Source organism: Camelus bactrianus, chromosome 5 (assembly GCF_048773025.1).
Source record: "Camelus bactrianus isolate YW-2024 breed Bactrian camel chromosome 5, ASM4877302v1, whole genome shotgun sequence".
Taxonomy (NCBI): domain Eukaryota; kingdom Metazoa; phylum Chordata; class Mammalia; order Artiodactyla; family Camelidae; genus Camelus; species Camelus bactrianus.
This window is the reverse complement of record NC_133543.1, coordinates 46,934,037-46,940,312: the sequence shown is the minus strand read 5'-3', so window position 1 is coordinate 46,940,312 and position 6,276 is coordinate 46,934,037. Positions and strand designations below refer to the sequence as shown.

The 6,276-nt window shown below is 31.8% G+C and overlaps 1 non-coding gene across 1 annotated transcript; it reads right to left on the bottom strand.

The window, feature by feature from the left end:
* Positions 1-298: 298 nt before the first annotated feature.
* On the bottom strand, positions 299-371 carry TRNAA-AGC (transfer RNA alanine (anticodon AGC)). The gene has a single exon. It is a non-coding gene; the product is annotated as a tRNA-Ala (tRNA).
* Positions 372-6,276: the final 5,905 nt, after the last annotated feature.

The following is a 6,276-nucleotide window of genomic DNA, read 5'->3' as shown; positions in this document are numbered from 1 at the left end:
AGTTGTCATTAGTTTCATATATAGACCACTGCAGACAACAATAGATAATACACATTTTTACCAAATGGCCATATTTGTTGAGATATTAGTTCACAAAGCACGCTTCAAATGTTTTTAAAAACTGTATGCATTCATAAGATGCCAACAGCAGAATTAAGTTAGGCATCAAGACAAAGAAGAAATACAACAAGAAACATACATATACATCATCTGGAAATAAATCATGGGCCCAAAAAAACATTTAATTTTTGTTTGTTTTTTGTGGGGGGAGGTAATTAGGTTCATTTTTTTTTTTTAATGGAGGGACTGGGGATTGAACCCAGGACCTCATGCATGCTAAGCATGCACTCTACCACTGAGCTATCCCCTCCCCCAACCCCCAATTAAAAATACAAGGGTAACTGGAAAATATTTAGACCCAAATGATAATGAAAATAGTATCTATCAAAAATTGTGGAATGTAACAAAAACAATGCTTAAAGAAAAATATACAGTCTTAAATGCATATAAAACAAAAGACTGAGACAGAATCAAACTACCCATCTTTGGAAGTTTAGAGTTTTGGTCTTTTTTTTAACCAGCAAATTAATGGAATAAAAAAATAAACACTCAAAAATACAAGAGTGTTCTTTAGTTTTTTAAAAAAACTAATAAAAATTAGGCAGTCTCTAACTGGACTGTTCCAGAATTATTGCTAATGGTAGGAATGAAAATGTATCACTATAAATCCTGTAAATACTAAAAAGATAAAAATTATGTTTTATGGACTTTATACCATTAACAAAAAGGATAGTAAATCTTAGGGAAAAAATAATCTAACATAACCAACACAGTAAGAAATAGAGTCTATAATTTTAAATCTCCCTAAAAAAAGAAATCTATCTCTAGGACCAAAATTTAAAAATACCAGTCTCACCCAAACTCTTCCAGAATTCATATAAAAGGGGCAAAAGTTCCAACTTTTTATGAGTTGAATAAAATCTTATATAAATACTTGACAAAGACAAGGAAAGAAAACTATAGAAAAATGTCTCTGATGAACATAGATGAAAAATCTTAAAATATCAGCAACTTAATGCTGCAATATATTGAAGGGATAATACAACAAAGTGTCATGATTCTAGAAATGTAAGGTTAGTATAATATTTAAATTCAATCTGTAATTCACTACAATAGCAGAATAAAGATGAAAAATCATACAGTCTTCTCAAGAGAAGTAGAATACACTTTGCATAAAAGTCACACTATTTTAATCCTTAGCAAACTAATCAAAAAAGGTAACTTCCTTGTTCTGATAAAGTACCTTTCAACAAACTTATATTAAATAACAAAATATAGAAAGTTTTCACCCTGAGATTTAAATTAAGACAACAATACCACTATCATCCCTTCTATACAATATTCTACTGGTGGTGCTAACCATTAAAATTAAAAATTACATATAAATAAAATTCACTAACTTTGGAAAAGAAAAGACAAATTTTCCATTATTTTTAGATAACATGATTTTATACCCTATAAAATCCAAATGAATCCAGGAAGAAACCATCAGAATTAGTAAGAAATTTAGCAAGGTCTCTGTATACAAGGTCAATATTAAAAAATAATTGTGTTTCTGTATACCACAACAAATAATTAGAGCATGATAGTTTTTTAAAGGATAAAGTTCAAAATAATATCTCAAATACTAAATACCAAAAAAACTCTTTAAAATGTTCAATATCACTATATAATACATTATTGAAATGATAAATAATGGAAGCTATTCCATAATCATGAATTAGAAAGCTCCATACTATAAATATGTGTACTCTCCCCAGATTGATTGATATATTCAACAAAAGCCCAGTAAAAATTCTAGTTGTTATTTTTTTCTTGGGTTGGCATTTTGACAAACTGTTTCTAACAGTATACAGAAATGCACAGGGCCAAGAAAAGACAAGATGATTTTCAAAAGAAAAGCAAAACTGGAGGACTTTCAAGACTTACTAAAATTAAAATAATCATAATGATGTTCAGATAGGTAATATAGCAGAGAAACATAATATAGAATTAGAAACAGACCCACACTTATACAGTCACTTCAATCATAATAAGGATTACACTGCAGTACAATAGGGAAAGGGTAGTCTTTTCAATAAATGGTACTGGGTCAAAGGAAAAATATGCATATTAATCCCTACCTCACACTATAATTCAAAATAGAGTCAAGATGAATTATAGATCTAAATGGGGAAGATAAAAGGATGAAACCTCTAGAACAAGCAGAGGAAATATCTTCATAGCCTTGGAATATGCAAGAATTTCTTAACAAGAACCAAAAGCCCTAACAAGAAAGAAAAATATAAATTGGATGACATTAAAAATTTATGTTCATTAAAAGATCATTAAGAACATGGGAAAAGCAAGCCATGGACTGAGAAAAGCTATCAACAGAAAAACATAACTTACAAAAGACTAATGTCCAAACTATATATGGAACACCTTAAAATCAGTTAAAAAATAAAAGATGGAAAAGCCATGGAAAAGAGCAAAAGTTGAACAGGTACAACACAATTGAACAATACGGTCAATATGAGAAACACAATCACAATGAAATACCACTACACACATACCAGAATATCTAAAATTCTTCTTGTTGAGGATGTAAAGCCATGGGAGCTCTCATACACTGCTACTCTTGTGGTCTTTAGAAAACTGGCAGTATCCATTAACAATGAACATATGTTTATTCTATGACTCAGCAATTCTAGTCCTAGATATATGTATACTCCACCTAAATGTATGCATATGCAACACAATGATGTTCATAGGGGCACTATCTGTAAATGCCAAAAAGTATAGGCAAGGTGTTAGGTATATTAATATAATATACAGCAATAAGCAGGTGTGGACTATTGCCACATACAACAACAAAAATGAATTCCACAACCTAATATAAAAATGATGTCAGATACACACTAATCTTTTATGGTGGTAGATATCAGAACAGCAACTGTTTCTGGAGAAGACAGTCCTCTGGGTGTATGTGAGAGGAGGAACTCCTGTTATGTAGGTGATTTTCTATTTTATGAACCAGGTGATGGATACATAGTTATGCTCATCTTATGAGAATTCATTGAGCCATACCATTAGTACTTGAGCACATTTCTGTATGTCTATTCCTTTACAGAGTACATAAAATACATAACTCTTCCAACACCCTTAAGTCTCTGATCCCCTTGTCCTTTGATCTACAGTGATCTGAGTCACTGGTCCGATGCATGTGCTTGTTCCCAGGTCTCTGAGTACTTCTGGAGATAATATTACAATCTTTGCTCTCCAAGTCATCTTGGCCTCAGCTGGACTCTCAAGAATGCTTACAAAATCCTGTCCTCTCTCCAAACCGGCTCTCCTTCTCTCTCTCTCTCTCTTTTTTTTAATTTCAAATTATCACTACTTTAACAAATTTCCCCACCAGCTGACTTCACTTCCTCTGCTTTCATAAAACAGAAGTGCCACAGAGACCTCCCCACATCACACTCAAAACCAGGAAATTAGGCACAGAAATCTCACCTCTGATAGCAGGAAACACCAGGCTGAAGAGAGAAAACCACCAGTGCATACCTCAAATTCCTCACTTATCAGGTAGTGTATGAGTCTTTCTTTGACAGTATGTGAGCAGCAAGATTCCCACCATAATTTAAAGGACTTGGACAAATAGGAATAAACAACCTCTCTTTTTCCTCTTCTGCTCTCCCAGCCAGACAACTTATTTACTTTCCTGCTAATCTTTCCCCTCACTGCCCCCAAATACTTTCTCCTTTGTAAGACAAATGCTCTACCTCTGCTTTAGACTCACTAACCCTCTCATAATCCAGGATTATCCTCCAATAATGTATCCCTCTCTGACTTTTATCTTCAATCTATCTCTTGTACACCTCCAATGGCAAGCATGTTTATTCCACTCTCAATTAAAAGAAAAAACCCTGCTTTTCTGTCAGAAAAACTCTAGCTTTTATCACATGCCTATACTCCAAATCTTTTCATCCAATACCTACTTGATATGCTCAACCTGCATATTATACAGGCACCTCAAACAGATCCACTAAAAATCCCTACACCATCTCTGTTTACCTGCTCCAAATAGTGATGTTCCCATTCTTCTGCACAAGCTGGCCCTCTACCTGCTGCAACCAAAGGCATCAGGTCATGTTAATTCTACCTCCTAAACCCTCTCTCAAATGCACCTAGTCAAATTCATCTGCTACTGCTTTAATTTGGATCTCATTGTCTTTAAAAATGAGTCAGTTGGGTTAAAAACAAATCTAGCTATAATCTGTTTATAATATACAAAATGACTTACAAAGTTTGAAAGTAAAATAAGAAGGCAAATATATAACAGACAAAGAGAAACCAGAGATACTGTACTATATTCTTAATATGGTATATTTAATTGACATTGATCAAATTAAAAATATTACCTTCTACCCAAGGGTTCACAGAATAGTATAAAAATGGATGAAATGTTAGTTCATAGGTAAAAATAAAATCCTCTATCATTTTCAAAAATATAAAATCATGTCCCTTTTTACACACAACAAAAAATAAAAGCAAAATAAATTTTAAATAACATTAAGAAAAAAATCTCATGTAAATAAATCTTCAGTCAGTGTCAATTAAAACTCTTACTAGAAAATACTTAAAAGAATACTATAAATCAAAACACAAGACAACACAAAAGTAATCAAAAGCAAATCTTAACACCAACTATTTTCAATGTTAAATGAGAAAAAAAGAAAATTAATTGGGTATTCTACTAAATAATAAACACAACATAAACCTGAAACAAACTTAAAGAAAACAGGAATTAATACAAATAAAAACAGAATTTTTTTTAAAAGGCAGAAATCAGAATAGGGGAAAATAAATTAGACTAACAAAACTAGTGATGGTTTTCTTATTTACCATAAATTAAGTAAAATATAATGATAAGACAAGACATTCCATTAATAATAACATTCACAGAATCTAAATTATTAGGATAAACTTCACACAAAGTATAGAATATTCATGTGAAAAACAAACACTTAATGAGAGATGTGGAAGGAGATATGAATCAAAGCAGTGGTATATTATGTTCCTGAAAGAAAAGTTTAGTATTATAATGATGTCAGTTATCTCTGTATTGGTTTTTTTTTTACTGCTGCTGTAAGTGATTACAACAAATTTTATGGCTGAAAGCAACATAAATGGATTCTCTCAAATTGAATGTCAGAAGTCCAAGGTGGGTCTAGGTTCAAACCAAGGGCTGCTTTCCTTCTGAAGGCTCTAGGGGAGAATCCATTTCCTTGCTTTTTTCAGTTTCTAGAGGCCACTTGCTTGCCTTGGCTTGTGGCCCCTTCCTCCATCTTCAAAGCCAGCAGTGTAGCATCATCAGATCTCTCTTCTCTCTATCCTCTGTTTCCATCATCTCTTTCTCTGTCTCTAACTCTCCCGCCTCCCTCTTTCCCTTACAAGGACCCCTTGTTATTACAATGGGCCCAATGTGGATATATTGATTTAGATATTCAATAAAACTCAATACTTTTTAACCTGACAGAGTGATTCTAAAGTATAATTGGAAATTCAAACAGATAAAACTAACTTTGAAATTTTACAAAAATAATAAAAGGAAAGAACTTTCATTCTTAGATATGCAAACATATGGCACAATAATAATCAAGGCAATATAGTAGTAGAATAAGAAGATATATCTGAGATAATTTTTTAAAATATATATGTAATTAGTATTATAATACACAATAAGAAGTGACATTGAAGATCTCAAGGGAAAAAGCTGATTATTCAGTAAATTATACTGGGAGAACAGGTTAATTATTTGGGAAAAAAATGTTGGGATTAAAGTTAGATCTGTACTTTCCACCACACATCAAAATATATTCATGATGGATAGTAGGCTTAAACAACAACAAAAAATAAACCACTGGGTTTGAAAGTAAAATATAAATGGTTATTTATCTTTTGATGAATTGATTTAAAAAGAGCTAAGTATAAAAGAGGAAGAAATAAAGCAAAAAATCGATAGCTTTGACTACATTAACACATAGACACACAAACTTGCAAACATCAAAAAGTGGCATAAACAGAAGTAAAAGAAACAAAAAAAAAAGGAAAATATATTTTCAATCATATGACAAACATTTCAGACAGATAACCAAAGAAAAAAGCAGAAATCCCATTAGAAAAATGGGCAAAGAAATTATTATTACTTGTTAAATTAATACTTGTTAAGTA